Here is a 15,462-nt window from a genome sequence, read left to right on the forward strand (position 1 = left end):
TTCTAAAAGAAGAGTGAGACTTGTTATCCCATGATGGAGTGACTTTCAGACAAGTTTAGGAAAGCCTACCTTGAATAAGGAGCTGGTATGGTCAATTAGTTGTGACAGGAAGATGGCACTGCTAATTCTCCTGGCAAAATGATATGCCTGCACAAATAAAAACCAAAATGAACTCTCAAAGTCCCACTGTCCCTCCCCAGACAGTCAAATGACTCAAGTCAGAAAGCTGGTGGTTCTCCTGGACAGCTTCCTCCCTCCCTCCTGCCTGCCAACATACACATAACCAATCCTTCCCCGAGCCTTCCGGATTCTGCCTAAAAGAATATGTCTCAAATTCTTCCACTCTCTTTACTCTACACCATCACCTGAATCCAAATAGCCTCAGAAAATCTCACCTAGATTTCTGCAACACCCACTAACTGGTCTCACTGTTTCTACTATTGGCCTCTCTGATCCATTTGCTACACAACAGACAAAGATATATTTTTTTAAAACACAATGCAGATTACGTCACTCTCCTGCTCCATGTCACTGCCTTCAGTGGTGCCCATTTCACTTGGGATAAAATACAAAATCCTTAACATGGATGCAAGGCACCTATGTTCTACCCCCATCTGACTCTCCAGCCCTTCTTCCTGCAGAACTGCCCCTCATGCACTTCGCTGGCTACATTGGCCTTTTCAGTCTCTCAAGTTGAGTCAAGCTCTCCTGTGCCTCTTCATAGAGGTTAGAAATCCCTGTTACACTTTCAAATAGGACTCAGGACTTTTATTTCATGCAGTTATCTAAATGCATAAATTTCTTGTTTGCGTGATTATTGGTTATTGGTTTAATATCTGTCTCTCCCATTAGCCTACAACCTCTATGAGGGGCAGAGAACATGTCTGCTTTGTTCGCCACTGTATACCCACCCAATGCCTAGCAAGGTATCGGCTCATGGTGAGCCCTCATCACATATTTGTCAAATAAATTATTAAGTGAACAAACCCAGATATCAGTTATATCACAAGAAATATTTCCTGGTTATGCCCTTAACCTGTTGCATCCAAATTTATTCAAGAGTTACATGATGAAGAGCAAACAAAACACATAATTCTTTTGCTAACGTGGAGGATGCATTCCAAGGACATACTTCTTGGTTTGACAGTTCATTTCTAGAGGCAGAAATATTGCAGGCAATCAGATGTGGCCCAAGGCACTAGACAAGGGTTTATCTTGCAAACATCATGAAATACTTTATAAATTAGGCAATTTCAGGCTGCAAGGGATAAAGACATACTCAGCTTGTCTCAGTGGAGGTCTATCAGTTAGGATTCTTAATATTGCATGTGACAAAAGACCTAATTCAAGCTGCATTAAACAACAAAGAGGATGTATTGGCTTCATAACTGAAAAGTCTAGACACAGGACTGTCCTTCTTCAGGAAAGGCATGATTCTGTGGCCTACTGATGTACCAGGGGACAAGTTCCCCTCTGTGGTTTACTTGCCAGCCATGCATTTCTTTGACCTTAGGTTGCACAAGATCATTCAGGTTCTCCTTTCATGGAAATAAAAGGGCTGCAGCCACCCACCCCACCCTCTCATCCTCACATCCCCTGAGCTAGAGAAGAGAGCATCTTTCTTCCAAAATCTTCTGCAGTGAGTCTCAAACCTGACTGATGAGCAGAATCACACGACAAGCTGATTTCTAGAGTCCCATGCCAGCATCTCCACCCAAACTTGGTGTATCTGGTATATGGCCTGAGAATCTTCAATTCTTGAATATCCTTTACAGAAAACTCTAAAGGAGAAACCGAAATTGTCCCATAACTCCACCATTCAGATGACACTTACTGAAGTTCTCCACCAAAAGTAGTCAATGCACAAAGTAGGAAAATCAAGCAGTACTGAATGAAAGGTAAGAACCTATCTTCCCATCCTTCCCTCAAAGGTGCCACTGTTATCAGCTTCTTGTAGATATTCCATTGAAAAAGAATTTGTGCATTTACCAAAGTATATGGTGTATCATTTTAAAAGCTGTGTGGAAAATGGATTACACCATTTATACTGTTCTGCTGCTTGATTTTTTCATTGCACAACATAACTCAGAGACTGCTCTATATCAGCAAATGGAGTTCCTACTAAATCTCTTTAAAAGATTTAAGAGTGTGCCACAGTTTATTTATCCAGGTTCCTATTGATGGACACTGAGGTTGTTTGCTATACAAATAACGCTGCCATGGGCATCCATCCTTGTTGACATTGACACTCTTTTGTGGGAAATTTCAGAGTCAGCTCCTATCAGTAGAATTGCTGGGTCAAAGGTTACTCATGCTTTAAAAATGTTGGTGTATGTTGACAAAATTCCTTTAGTTGAAATTTCCTAGTCTGGTCTCTATTACCATTTGGAACTTCACAAATGGTGCCCTTAGTTACATATGGGTGTCTTATGGCGCTACGGGGTGGGGGTGCTGGTAATCAATGTTTTCAAAAGTTCATCATGTGATTTAGAAGCTCAAGCAGGTTTGAGAGCCACCGCCCCACCTTGTCGCACAGGTGCCAAAATCCACCAAGGTTGCATTCACTGGCATCTGCTTCCATACTCTCATAACAATGGGCATCATGAAACTTCATAATTTTTGCTAATCAGATTCATGAAAAGTGGGCTGGCATTGTTCTGATTTGCATCTCTTTACTTCTGAGGAAGGATGAGCAGCTCTTCACGTTACTTGATCATTGGTATTTCTTTTCCATGTTCTGCCAGTTCAGATTCCTGGCCCAGCATTGACTGAGTTGTTTGTATATTTCTTATTTATAGACATTCGTTGCAAATTAAAGAAATTAGTGTGTCTTCCATCTGTGCTCCAAATACTGTTTTCCCCTTGTTTATAATTTCTTCCGACTGATTCATGAGTTTGCTTGTTTAGCTTTACAGAAGGTTTTTGCTTCGTTCTGTTTTAGTATGGTGATATTTTAAAATCTTTGGTCTTTACGGTTTCTGGAGGAATCAAGTTTTTAAAACTCCCCAGATGATTCTGATGAGTTTGAGAGTCACTGTCTTACAGGATATAAATAAGGAACAGAATACAGTCCCTACCCTTTGGGGTTTACAACTGTATGGGAGAAAGACGAGCTTATACATAAAAGAGAAGAAGGGATAAAGGGTACTGAGAAGTTTCAAATGAACCATGCAGATTCTTGGCTTGGCATCAAGAGCCTGCCCACTCCACGCTCCTCTCCTCAGCACCCTTCCCTCTCAGATCCTTGTGGAGGGGAGTGGGAGATCCCATCAGGCAGCAGAAGGCAGAGAAAAGTCAGCCACACAGTGGAGGGGAGGTGGCCAGGGCGGCAGCGCAGAACAGTGAAAGCAAAGCCTTCAGGCCTGGGAGCACAGGCTCCTGGTCTCAGAGCGCTCTTAGAGGCCATCGTCCCCCTCCTACCTCCAGGGTCCAGGAGGCCTGACTGCAGGGATGGCCCTGCCCTCTTCTGGACATGCCGTGAGATAGAGTCCTTTCCTCTTCTATCTTGCCCAACCTTAGACAATCAAGTAATAAAAGGAACACCTGAGTCAGTTTTTGCTTTGTTCCATTAGAAATTCTGAGAAAGGTTGGATTTCCATGGGTTTCAGTGGGGAAAGGAGAGCATCAAGTTTCATGGAGGGAACCAAAGAGAGTTCCAGCCTGGGGCCTCTGGAGGGAAAGAACTGGTTCTCACTCAACCCCCGTTTCCCTCACAGCTTCTAGAACAGGGTCCTAGATTAGATATACTGCATCTTGAATGAATGAATCAATCAATGGGAATGTATTTGAGCTGGGCCTGGAAAGACTAAGGATGAGGACCATTTCTTTCTTTTCCTAGTGAAAAAGAGTGTCTGACACACAGTAAGTGCCTAATAGTGTTGATGTGAATTATCAGGGGAGGTGAGGATGATGGTGTGAGCAAAGGTGCAGTATTAAGAACACGAAAATCACATTCACAGGACAGTGAGGGTAGCTTATTTAATGAAAGAGTCTGTGAAGAAAGTACACATAGAAAAACAAGTTGGGAGCCTCAAATGCCAGGTAAGGAAGGTGGAACTCTGTCTACAGGTAGAGTCACTGATGACTGTGTTCAGGCTATGACATGGTTAAAATCAGTGTTTTAGGAAGACTTGTTTGGTGACAAAAAGCAGGATGGATTAGAAGTTAAAAGGAAACTCAAAAACACATTTGCTTATTATCGTCTTCTTCAAAAAATGTAGTCATATTCAGGACATTAAAATAATCCAATAATATTGATTCAATTATGAACCCAATAATAATATTTGATTATGAAACATAAGAATAAACCCATCACCCCACATGCGACCTAGAGCCTTGCCAATACTACCAAAGATACCTGTGCCTGATACCATTTGGTTTGGGTGTGATTTCTACACAAATCCATTGGATTGACTTTCTTCCCTCCATCTGATTCTAGTCTTCCTGAGGTCCAAGAACACCTTCCAATTCCAGCTCCATCGTACCTGGAGTCCTCCCACCCTAGCATTCAGGATGCACTACAGGTAAGATGAGAATGAGCATGTGATGATGAATAACAGATCACTCAGGATTTTGAAATGTATAAGTAAAATTATTTTCTACAGCTTTAATTACGGTGACTCATGCAATTTTGGTGTAATTAGCCTTTTATTCTTACTCATTTTAATTATGAAATAAATATGCAAATTTATGCTAATAGTATAGTTAAGCAAATTATCCACTGCATTTGAGGAAGCACTCAGGCAAATTTTAAAATGGGATCAGAGTTCTGACAGTTACAGAAATGGACATAAAAACAATGGGCAGAGTTCCCTGAATGCACAGTGAACACGGCCCTAGAGATAGAGCTTTCATGAACATGTGCTGAGACGTTCCGAGAGAAATGAATTTTCCCGTCCGTTCCTGCTGGGCCTCCTGGATTCAGATCCAAGCCTGTATCTCTGGGTCTGCTTGTGTGCTAAAGCTCCCAAGGATATGAACTGAGCCAGACCACCTGTGTTCCCAGGCTTTCCAGAAACACAAGGGGCAATATGACTGTTGTCTAACTGTCAGTTACCGTGTACTGCTTCTGTGCACTGGTGTTCCGTAATCTCACTGAAGCTGCAATGCCTGCGGTCAAGACTCAACCAGGGGTGGAGTTAAGAATCACCACCCAGCAACAAGAGTCATCGCAAAATAACTGAAGTTCCTTATATGCATTCTCAAATGCTATAACAGAGACACGTGGCCCACAGATACACTTCCTTAAATTTCTTTCCCTTTCCATCTATTTTCCTCATACTCCAGCACCTCTCTCCTCAAGGTTTCCTGAAGAACTCCTCCCCAGCCATAGCTTAAGTAAGCAGAGGGGCATTCTGACCATGGCGGCCCCCTTCCAGGGCAGCAGAGGGCGAGTCAGTTGAGATGCCAAGCCCTCTCTGATGGGCAGGGGAGCGAGGTCCGGGAACGCTCATGCACGACGCATTGTCATTGCATCCTCACTGTTGACTTTCATGGATGTGTCAGACCATGAGCCTTTGCAGTGGAGAAACCAGGCGTCTGCAGACAGAAGCCCAGCCATAGAATAGCAAGTCACACAGGCCTGTATTGCCTCACAATGCAACACGTATAAGCGGCTGCGGGACTCCCTGCACTCAGCACCAGTGATGAAATCTGTCAGCAGAGATGTAAAGAATCATCTGATATGGCCGGGGGTGGTGGCTTATGCTTGTAATCCCAGGGCTTCAGGAGGCTGAGACAGGAGGATTGCTTGAGGCTAGGAGTTTGAAACCAGCGTGGGCAACACAGTGAGATCCTATCTCTACAAAACATTTAAAAATTAGCACGACATGGTGGTGTACACCTGTAGTCCCGGTTACTCAGGAGGCTGAGGCAGGAGCCTAGGAGTTCAAGGCTGCAGTGAGCCATGATGGCACCATTGCACTCCAGCCTGGGCGACAGAACAAGACTTTATCTTTAAGAAAAAAAAAAGGAAGCAGGGGAAATCATCAGATATAAATAAATGTTAAGGTTATAAACCCAAGCATCACTAGCAGCTACCACTTTTAATAAATCTGAGAAAAACACCCTCCTTTGCTGGCTCAGAGCCATGCCCAGGTTGTCTTTAGCTGTGGCCATGTCTCCCAGCCACCCCCATTGCTGCCATCTCCGGGGTTGTGCCCCTCCCTCCTCACTGTGCCCTATTAAAACAATCATCTGTAAAGCCACAAAGTGAGTGCTCAGACTAAACCTTGAACACATCCTTGTAAACGCATGGGCTGGCCTCCAAGGCAGTCCTGTCCCCTGCTGGGACACTGCCCACCCTGTAGCTCCTACCCTCTGCCGTGTTTCTCGGGTCCATTTTTGCGGCTGGCACAGAGAGGGGCAGCTCCAAGTGAGACGGGAAGGTGAAGTGGGCTGTGAAAAGAGACTCCCTCCTTCACACCTGAGGATTTGATCTTACCCAGATCGCTTTTCCCTCACAGAGAAACTCCCCTGGCCTGGTTTCCCATATTGATCTAATCAGCAGTCCAAACACAATTTCAGGACTGTCAAAACAAGACCCGCAGGCCTGACATAGACAATTAACATAAGTCAAGGCACCCCACCTGCCACATCCCGTCTCTCCCCGATGTCTCGTCAGGACGTTAGCAAAGCCAGTCCCCGTTCCGGGCTGCAGTATCACCAGGAGCACGCTGTTGAGCGGGGGACTCCTGACATGAGGCTGGAAGCTGTAATTACCCAGCGTATAATTTCGTTGCTAAATGGATTGTTTACAAAGGTGTGCATGATGAAATCACAGGCATGGTAGAGCAGAGAGGTAGGCGGGTCCGGGAGCAGGCAGGCAGTCATTAACGCCCCACCTCCCTCCAGGCTCCCACCTGCCTACTGCCGCCACCACAGCAGACTCTGACCTCGCTGAGTCACCTGGGCCTCGTGTTTCATGATGTTCAGGAAGTACCTGGCCTTCCTCCCTGAGGTTTCATCTGGTAATAACCCCAGCAGAAGCAGACTCACCTTGGCACGGCACTGGGGATGGAGTTCTGACGTCACAGGCCCTTGGGGTTAGCCTGCAAGGAAAAGGAGCCTAGCAGAAATCTTAGTGGCCCAAGAGGCCAGAAGGGGAAGTCAAAGTCACAGTTCATTCCAGGCAGGTGCTCCATGGGGGTCCCTCCAAAGGGATCAGGCCTGGAGCATGGGCCGCTTCACACGTCCACCCGCAGCTGAAGCGAGGAAATCGAAGACCATCTCATTAAATTTGCGGGGAACATAAGGAGGAGGGGAGAAGGGACATTGCCTTCTCGGCACAGTGGCTGAGATGTCAAAGACTCTTTCTAAGATCAGAAAAATGACTTGTCAAAAACAAGCTGACACGCAATAAGGACAAGGAGAGGTGGCCCACTTGAAAATCTGCAAAAAGCTAAGGACACAGAATGTGAATAATGGGATAAACATACAAAACCCCAGGAGGTCAGATTATATCTCAGCTCAGAGGTGACTTTGTAAATAAAACACTATTGTAAAACAAAAAAGCGTAAACTCTAACATAATTTATGTATGTGCATTTATGCTAAAAGAATTTAAGAAATTAAGAATAAAAGAATTTACCAAGAAATAATCATTCTAGTGCTAACAATCCAAACTTTGGAAAGGCATGGGAGAATCAGACAGGGTCTGTGAACAGGAAACAAAAATGGCAAAGAGATGCAAAGTTCCAAGAGTGAAGAAACGGTAACTCATTCAAAAGCATTCAACGCATTCAGGTGTTCATGCTACACAAAGGCAGGTGCGAGGTGGTTCGGTCCTGACAGCACACTCGCTGTTCTTGGGAATTCTAGGCAACGCGGTGCTAATTTCTGTCTAACACGGGTCTTTCTGGACCTTATCTTAGGAATTTAGTTAATAAAGCACTGAGATATTATTAACAGAAGTTTCACTTGCAGTGTGGTCCCACCGGCCCTGCCAGAAACCCACAAAAACACTGGTGGCTGGGCGGTCACAACCAGCTCCCCTCTCTCTGTGACAGCAACGCTCAGCAGATATTCATGGCACCCCCTGGACTGCAGCGTGATGGAAACCCTGAGCACTCATATGACAAACACGATGAGGTCTGTTCCAGCCTCGCAGAAGTGAGTGGTAATAAAGGAAGCTACAAGAGTATATGGTAAATTCCAGCCAACATCGGGGGCCTTGAGGATGGACAGGACAACTCTCCACTTTAGCAGGAAGGCAAAACATGACTGGCAAGACCCTTTCATTTCCAGCGGCCACAGAGCAGCCTGAGATTGTCCAGAAGCCCAGAAGCCGCTCTGTCCAGGGACCTGCCCCGTCATCCTCCCAGGCGGAATGAAGGCCAAATAGCCCAAGAGACGGCCATGTAGTCCAGCCACCGACCTCTTGTTCCATCCGGCCTGACTGCTGACTCTGAGCATGTGGTCCAGAACATCCCAGCCTGCCCCCTGTTGAGTGAAGAGTTTGGATCTAGTCCCTTCTCTCCATTGTCCTCACACAGCTTCTAAATTCCTGCCATGGAGATGCAGGGGCCAGTCTCAAGCTACTACTAAGACAGATGAGACCCTTGCTCCCTTCCGGTGAGCCCAGCCACCTGCAGGGTTCCCGCTGAACCTTGCTGCTTCGTCTCAGAGGATCCTGGGTCTGCACATGCGCAAACAGCAGCTGGACTTCGGCAGCTTCCATTATGAAGGGAGGAGCCACGAACACGGAAGGAGAGGGCAGCATTGGTTCCTACGTCCCAGAAAACGTCAGAAACATGCGCCTGATGCACATGACTCCATCCATCCTCTCTCCACCCACAGGAGGAGGGCTCCTAACACCAGCCACACTGAACAGATGAGGCAACTGAGGCACAGACTGCTCACAGGGAGCTGGGAAGACCTAGGATTTCCCGCGGGAGGCTGGCACCAGAGTCTGTGCTCTGAACCATGCTGCACACTGGCATCAGGTGAGCACGGCACTCACTGACTTACTGTTCAAACCTAAGGTGCTTCAGTGTGAATTCATTAATCTCTCCATTCATAAAAAAGTCAAAATAAATGAATAAAAACATTTATCAAGTACCTGCCTTATGCCATTCATTTTGCTGGTAGTGGAATCTTTTATGTGAAATGAATACCTTTTGAATGCCACTAGTTTTAATCCTCACAACCAATAAGGTAGGTAGTATTAGTAATTTTCCCATTATTATTATTATTTGAGACAGAGTCTCCCTCTGTCATCTAGGTTGGAGTGCAGTGACAGGATCACAACGCATTGCAGTCTCAACCTCCTGTGTTCAAGGGATCCTCCTGCCTCAGCTTCTAGAGTAGCTGGGACCACAGGTGCATTCCGCAACATCTAGCTAGCTTTTTTGTTGTTGTTTCTTGTTTTTTGTAGAGACAGGGTCTCACTGTGTTATCCAGGCTGGTCTCAAACTCCTGGCCTCAATCAATCCTCCTGCCTTGGCATCCCAAAGTGCTGGGATTACAGGCTTGAGCCACTGCACCCAGCCATAAATTTTTTCACTTTAGAAAGAAGGAAATGGAGGCTCAAAGAGTTCACCTATGAACCCCACTTTGCTTGGACAGTGATTCAAACAAAGGCTTGCTGGAAAGAGCCAGCCCCTCAAAGGGCTGACAGAAGACAGTTTAATGAAGAGATGATTTACAGAGGCCTGGGGAGGCATAAACAAACCAACTAGGGCTAGCAGAGTTGGAAGCCGTTTCACCCTGAAGCCTGAAGGGGCAAAGGCAGAAAGTGGTGTTCTAGCAAACCAGGGAGAGCTAGCAGCAGGGCGCGGGGCTGCCTAAGTGGAGCTGGGGCCCCAGAAGGACCCACCACTGCCAGCAGGGGGAGACACCCTCACTTCTCTCCCTTCCATCCAATGGCCATGCCCAGCTAAGAAGAGGGCAAGAGAGGGGAACAGGGACTGGAACATGTCACAAAGAACAGCCTCTAGGGGTCTGCACAGGGCAGAGAAGGACAAATAACCAATGGGGAGGGGAAATAGTTGGAGACCGTCCAGCACGAATGGTGAAACATGGAGCCAGGATTGGGAATCACTGCACAATCCAGCTTTTCCCAGTGAGTATAAGAGTGCAGAGCGCTCTGTTAAAAGATAAGCCTGATGTGACTCTAGACCCCATAGACTAAAGACAGTATGGATGGTTTAGGAGAACATTTTCAAGTAATGCGTAAACCATTTGTTGTCCTGCCCTTTCCTTTGTACACTAAGATGGAGGAGACACCGCTGTAACCTACAGCCCCCCTCTCCCAACCTGGCAATACCCCAGGGGAACAAATGAATGAGAAGCTGTGGGAGTCATTTCTGTAGCAATATCCTGATGCGGCACGGCTCCAAACCCAGAACTTAAATTAAGGTGCAGCGCCACAGTTCTTGGCCTGGGGAATTTGGCATAAAAAGCATTACAGGTCACAAACACCTTTTCATCTCCTTCTCTGCGGAAGCCCCTCTTTTTCCAACATTGTGCCATACAACTCAATTGACACGGTGACCCGCCTACAGACATGCTAGTGTACTCAGCAGAAACGTGACACTTTGCTCAGTCACTGCGGAGGGAGAGCCTGCACCTGGGAGGCAGGGAGCCCTGCGGGAACGAGGGGAGGAGGAGATTAGGGAGCACGTGCTCTCCCAAAGAGAACAGCCACTGAAGATATTTAACAGAAAAACGAGAGCGCCTGGTAGTAATCATTTCAGCATCAATCAATTATGATTCCTCGATTAGATTACATACTGCTCATTACCATTAAAAAACAAACAAACAAAACCCCTGACTTTTCCATTAGAGTCAGAGCAGTAGGTTTCATTTTGAAGAAATCCAACTTCAAGAATGACCAAACGCATACCAGCTGAGCCTGCAGACATTTTGTTTCCTCCCTGCCTCTACCCGGGGCGTCATCTAGCGTCCACTGGCCGGTATTACACTCTCCTGCCAACCTAAGCCTTTTCCTCCAGAGTTGGTTTCAGTAGAAAATCATGAGACCTGATAGGAGAAAAAAAAAATTGGCCTCAATGATAGATATTTTTCAAAAGTGGTTGAGCAATAAAGACTTCCCATTTATTGGATTTCACACATGATTTTGCTTGAGCCAAACCAAAGACTCATGACTCCTAAAAAACAATGAATAGACAGAGTGTTTGGACATTTTTCTCAGGGCTCTCTGTTTTTAGGAAAGATGTTTATGTGCAAAAATAAAAACCTGACTGATTTACATACGGAATAGGAACACACATTTTTCGAGGTGTGGCATCTTACAAGTAACCTTTACTTGGACCCCTCTTAGGAGCTGAATTTTACCCCTTCCCCCCAAAAATATCGTGTTGCCGTCACAAACCCTAGTGCCTCAGAATGTAACTGCATTTGGAGACAAGATCTTTACAGAGTTAAGATGAGGTCTTAGAGCGGGCCTTAATCCCATCTGACTGGTGTCCTCATACAAAGAGGAAATCTGGACATAGACACGTGCATGCACAGAGGAAAACCCATGTGAGCACACAGCAAAAGGCAGCCAGGAAGGCCCAGGAGAAACACGCCCGGACTACATCTTGATCTCGGACGTCCAGCCTCCAGAACAGTGAGAAAATCTACGTCTGTGGTCTAAGCCACCCAGTCTATGATATTCTATTATGCCTAGCAAACTAATATAAACTTTCCCCACCCCCTAAGCCGGGCAAATGTTAGGTGACTTTGATGCTAAGAGTGCCTGAAGCAAACTCTTTATCTCCTCGTTTTATACACAAGGAATCTTGAACCGCTCTTGAACCCGGAAGTGTCTGGCAATTTCTTGGGGATCCCACTTTGCCCACTCCTCGCCCCCGTCAATAGGGGAGTTGTTACCTCTTAAACTTCTCCAGGAACCTCTCCTCTCTGGGTGGAGGTTAAGGGGACTCAGACCCGTCCTCAGTCGGGGAGTTAAGTGACAGGGCTGCTGCTGGCCCAGCCTAGGTATGTAAGCTTTGGCAAATGACCAGGCCTCGCTGAGCCCTGATTTTATCCTCTGTAAAATGAAAGTGATCAGATTGCTTGGAGCACGGAAGGCGCTCAGTGCGGGGCTTAGCGCGGGTCTGGCTCATCGTAACTGCTCTCACGTTCAACGAGCCACTCCCTAGCAGGAACGTGGACCCGAGAATTCCCAGACTTCCTCTAGTCAGTGTTTAGAACCCCGCCCACCCTTTATCTTCAAAGGAGAAGGGAGAGCAGTGGGTTACAGGAGTCAGCTTTTAAATACCCCTGCTCTCCCTTAACCACAGACCCTGGGGAGTTTCCCCAGCTGAAAACGAAGTTTAGAAAATTGCTTGCAATGACCCGTGATTTCAAGGGCCCCAGTGAATGATAGACCTATTGAGGATAGGGCCCCCTGGCTGGAAATTTAGAAACAATTTGTTTTTGGGAGAGGAAAAAAAGGGCAGAGAGGCATGAGTGCTTGCAGGTGATGGCTCTGGAAGGACACTGCAGCGAGGCTGCCAGACTCTTTGGAACCGCAGCGCCGACGCAGCCATTTCCCAGGGAGATCAATCCTCTGGCAGGTCCATTTCCTCCGCCGCGCGGGCGGCTGCGGGAGGCGGCGGCGGGAGCCATTAGTGACTCTGTGACCCTGTTCACCGAGTGCGTCCCCGCTCAGGTGCTGGCTGCTCGGCGCCGCGCCGTCCACCCCCGGCTGGGGCAGGCCGCGGGGCCCAAGCTGGTGGAAGCCCCTGTCGCTCGTCGCCTGGCTCTGCGCCAGGCCCCGTGCCCCTGGCTGCAGGCCGGCACCTCCCGAGCCGCAGCGCCCAGTCAGGGGAGCGCCCCAGCAGCAACCTGCAAGCCTGAGTCAGCCCGCGGCGCGTGAGGCGCGCGCACTGCGTCCCCGCGCGGCCGTCGCAGCCAGGCGCTGGCCCGGAGCGCCGCGTCCGCAGACAGAAACCACGGCTCCCCCTGGCGGACACCCGTTCCCCAGCGCTGGGCTTTCCCCTTCCGTAGCAGAGGGGAAGTTTACAGCTCAAGATAGTGGACGGATTTTCCCAGCAGAGGGCTTGGTGGCAGGATTCACACAGGTTTAAAGAATGAAAGAAAGGAGATGTGATAGAAAGGAAGAATGTTAAGGCCTGGAAAGTGCAGGCAGAGAATGTTATGCACCTGCATGTTGTGAACCCAATGGCAACGAAACACTTGTCTGCGGGGCAAATGTAGCCGCGTTGGCTCTTTCTCCTGCAACCACGGATACTTTGGCAAGGAATGAATGAGTTTTACATGCAATGTTTTCTTAAATATACTAAATACATAACAGTGACCTTCGCAAAGGCTTTTATCTGGAACAAGGAATGAATAAGGGTAATGAATAAGAAAGTTACATTAAAGCACCATGGAACACAGTTTGAGTAACTTTAAAAAACTTTAACGAAAACAAATGATAAGTAAAATGTCTTTATATGAACATCTGAAAAAAGCTTGTAACTCTAAATGGCAACCTTAATCCAGCTGCTGTAGTCAGGCTGCTATAGCAAAATACCCTGACTGGTAGCTTATAAACAATAGAAATTTATTTCTCACAGTTCTTGGGGCTGGGAAGTCCCAGATCAAGGTGCCAGGTGATTCAGTGTCTGGGGAAAGCCTGCTGTCTGGTTCATAGATGGTGCCTCCTAGCTGTGTCCTTACCTGGGAGAAGGAGGAAGAGCGTTCCCTGGGATCTCTTCTATAAGGACACTAATCCCGTTCATCAGGGTGACCTAACCACTTCCCAAAGGCCCTGCCTGCTAATGCCATCACCTTGGGGTTCAGTTTTAACATGAATTTTGAGAGGACACAAACATTCAGACCTTAGCATCAGCCTTGTGTTTTACTCTCTGAATACAATATAAAAATGTGGAAATGCCTGGGAATTTTGGCCGTCTAAGTCAGACAGTTGGTCTTGTGACATGGACTCCCTCTTGTAGCTTACTCTGTGTGTGGACATCTGTTCTCTTGATTGAGCACAGAGTAGAATTTCACAGAGGCTGACGCAGCAGCAGTGATCATTCAGACATTTCTGAATGGAAGGCAAAAGAAGGAGGAGGAGGAGAAAGTGAATACCAATGGCTTACTTTGCAAAGTAAATTGACAGATCCTTTGTAGACCAAATCAGCAAGGTTGGGTTGTGTCCCTCTGGGCCTGGGTTTTCCAACTTTTGTAAAACCAGGAGAGGCAGAGAAGCTAAGACAGATGGTGGGTCTCCTGGGAGGTTCAGGGCCCAGCCGGCCTCAGAGGAAGTCTCTTCATTAGCACTTGGCAGCAGCAGCGTGGAGACTGTCCTCCACCCTTCCTGACAGCCACCGGCTTGGATGGCCCAGGCTTTCTTCCCATCACTCAGTTGTCAGAGCAACAGCTTCTGGAGGGAGCCAGCCCACGGCCCTGCCATTATGTTTACCTCATCCCAGTGGCAGCTGGGGGCAGGTAGGAGGAACAGAAACAGGTTGAAATGGATCCAGGGAGCAGAGATGGCTCACAAGTGCAGATAGGGAGTGATCTTAAATCCACATAATTTGGATGAGAGACAGGATAGGCAAATGCTTTAGGCTTTGTGTTAAGCCTTTTAATTCAAGTCATCAAGTGTTTACAAGTGCTTTCTAATTAGAAAGGACAGGGAATAATTTGAAGACAAAGAATGAAGAAAAGAAGATAGTTTGCTACCCATATGTTGGTGAAAGAATAACTTTTCTTATCTAATTGGGCCAAACCAAACTAAACACCTAACACCAAAGACAGCAAGCAGTATCTGCATTATTATTTAGCAAATATTAAAGAGCTCTTGTGGCCAAACATTCTTAGTGGAAGGAGTGGAAGTCCCAGCATCTTTGTTTATATAAAGACATATGGAAGGATATTTTATAGTAGTGGTTCTCAAAGTGTGGTTCTCAGACCAACAGCAGCAGCAGCACCCGGGGACTTAGGTATACAAATTCTCAGGTTTTGCCCCAGAACTACTGAACCTGAAACTCTGAAGATGGGGCCTGGCGCCAGTGTTTTAGCAAACCCTCCAGGTGATTCCGATGCACTCTGAAGTCTGAGAACCACTACCCTTATCTTATCTTCCCTGGTGTGTCAAATTTAACTAGGTTTAAAAGTCAGAGTAGATCTAAAAGAATCAATTTAAAATAGGGCTTGGAATATAAGACATAAAGCTTGAAAAATACCAAATCATCACTCCCAACTTCTCTCCAGTGCAAGACGCCCTGCATAAATCAGCATGGAGACTATGAGAAGAGTCAGATAGGACAAAAGGGGAAGGGAATAGGTTCAATGGCACCCAGAGAGAGGCTTCCAATGATGTGCCACAGGGCTCTGCTCGCTGAGTCAGGCTCACTAAACCTCTCCATGATCACTAAGACTAAACAAATACCAAATTTTAAAACTATGAATTTAATTAAGTTGACAGAAATCCCAACTGTTTGATAGGTCTGAGAAAATGTATTAGTCCATTTTCACACTGCTATAAAGAATACCTGAGACT

General features: G+C 46.7%; 1 protein-coding gene across 2 annotated transcripts in view; it reads right to left on the reverse strand.

Moving 5' to 3' along the window:
- KATNAL1 (katanin catalytic subunit A1 like 1) overlaps nt 1–15,462 on the reverse strand; it is a 296,001-nt gene that overhangs the window by 97,897 nt on the left and 182,642 nt on the right. Inside the window, exon 11 of one of the 2 annotated variants that reach the window (XR_013407607.1) lies at nt 70–147. The exons of the other annotated variant lie outside the window; for it this stretch is intronic. The gene's annotated coding sequence lies outside the window, so the exon portion shown is untranslated. The remainder of the gene's footprint in view (nt 1–69; nt 148–15,462) is intronic. 2 annotated transcript variants of the gene reach the window in all.

Source organism: Macaca mulatta, chromosome 17, assembly GCF_049350105.2.
Source record: "Macaca mulatta isolate MMU2019108-1 chromosome 17, T2T-MMU8v2.0, whole genome shotgun sequence".
In the NCBI taxonomy this organism is placed as follows: Eukaryota; Metazoa; Chordata; class Mammalia; order Primates; family Cercopithecidae; genus Macaca; species Macaca mulatta.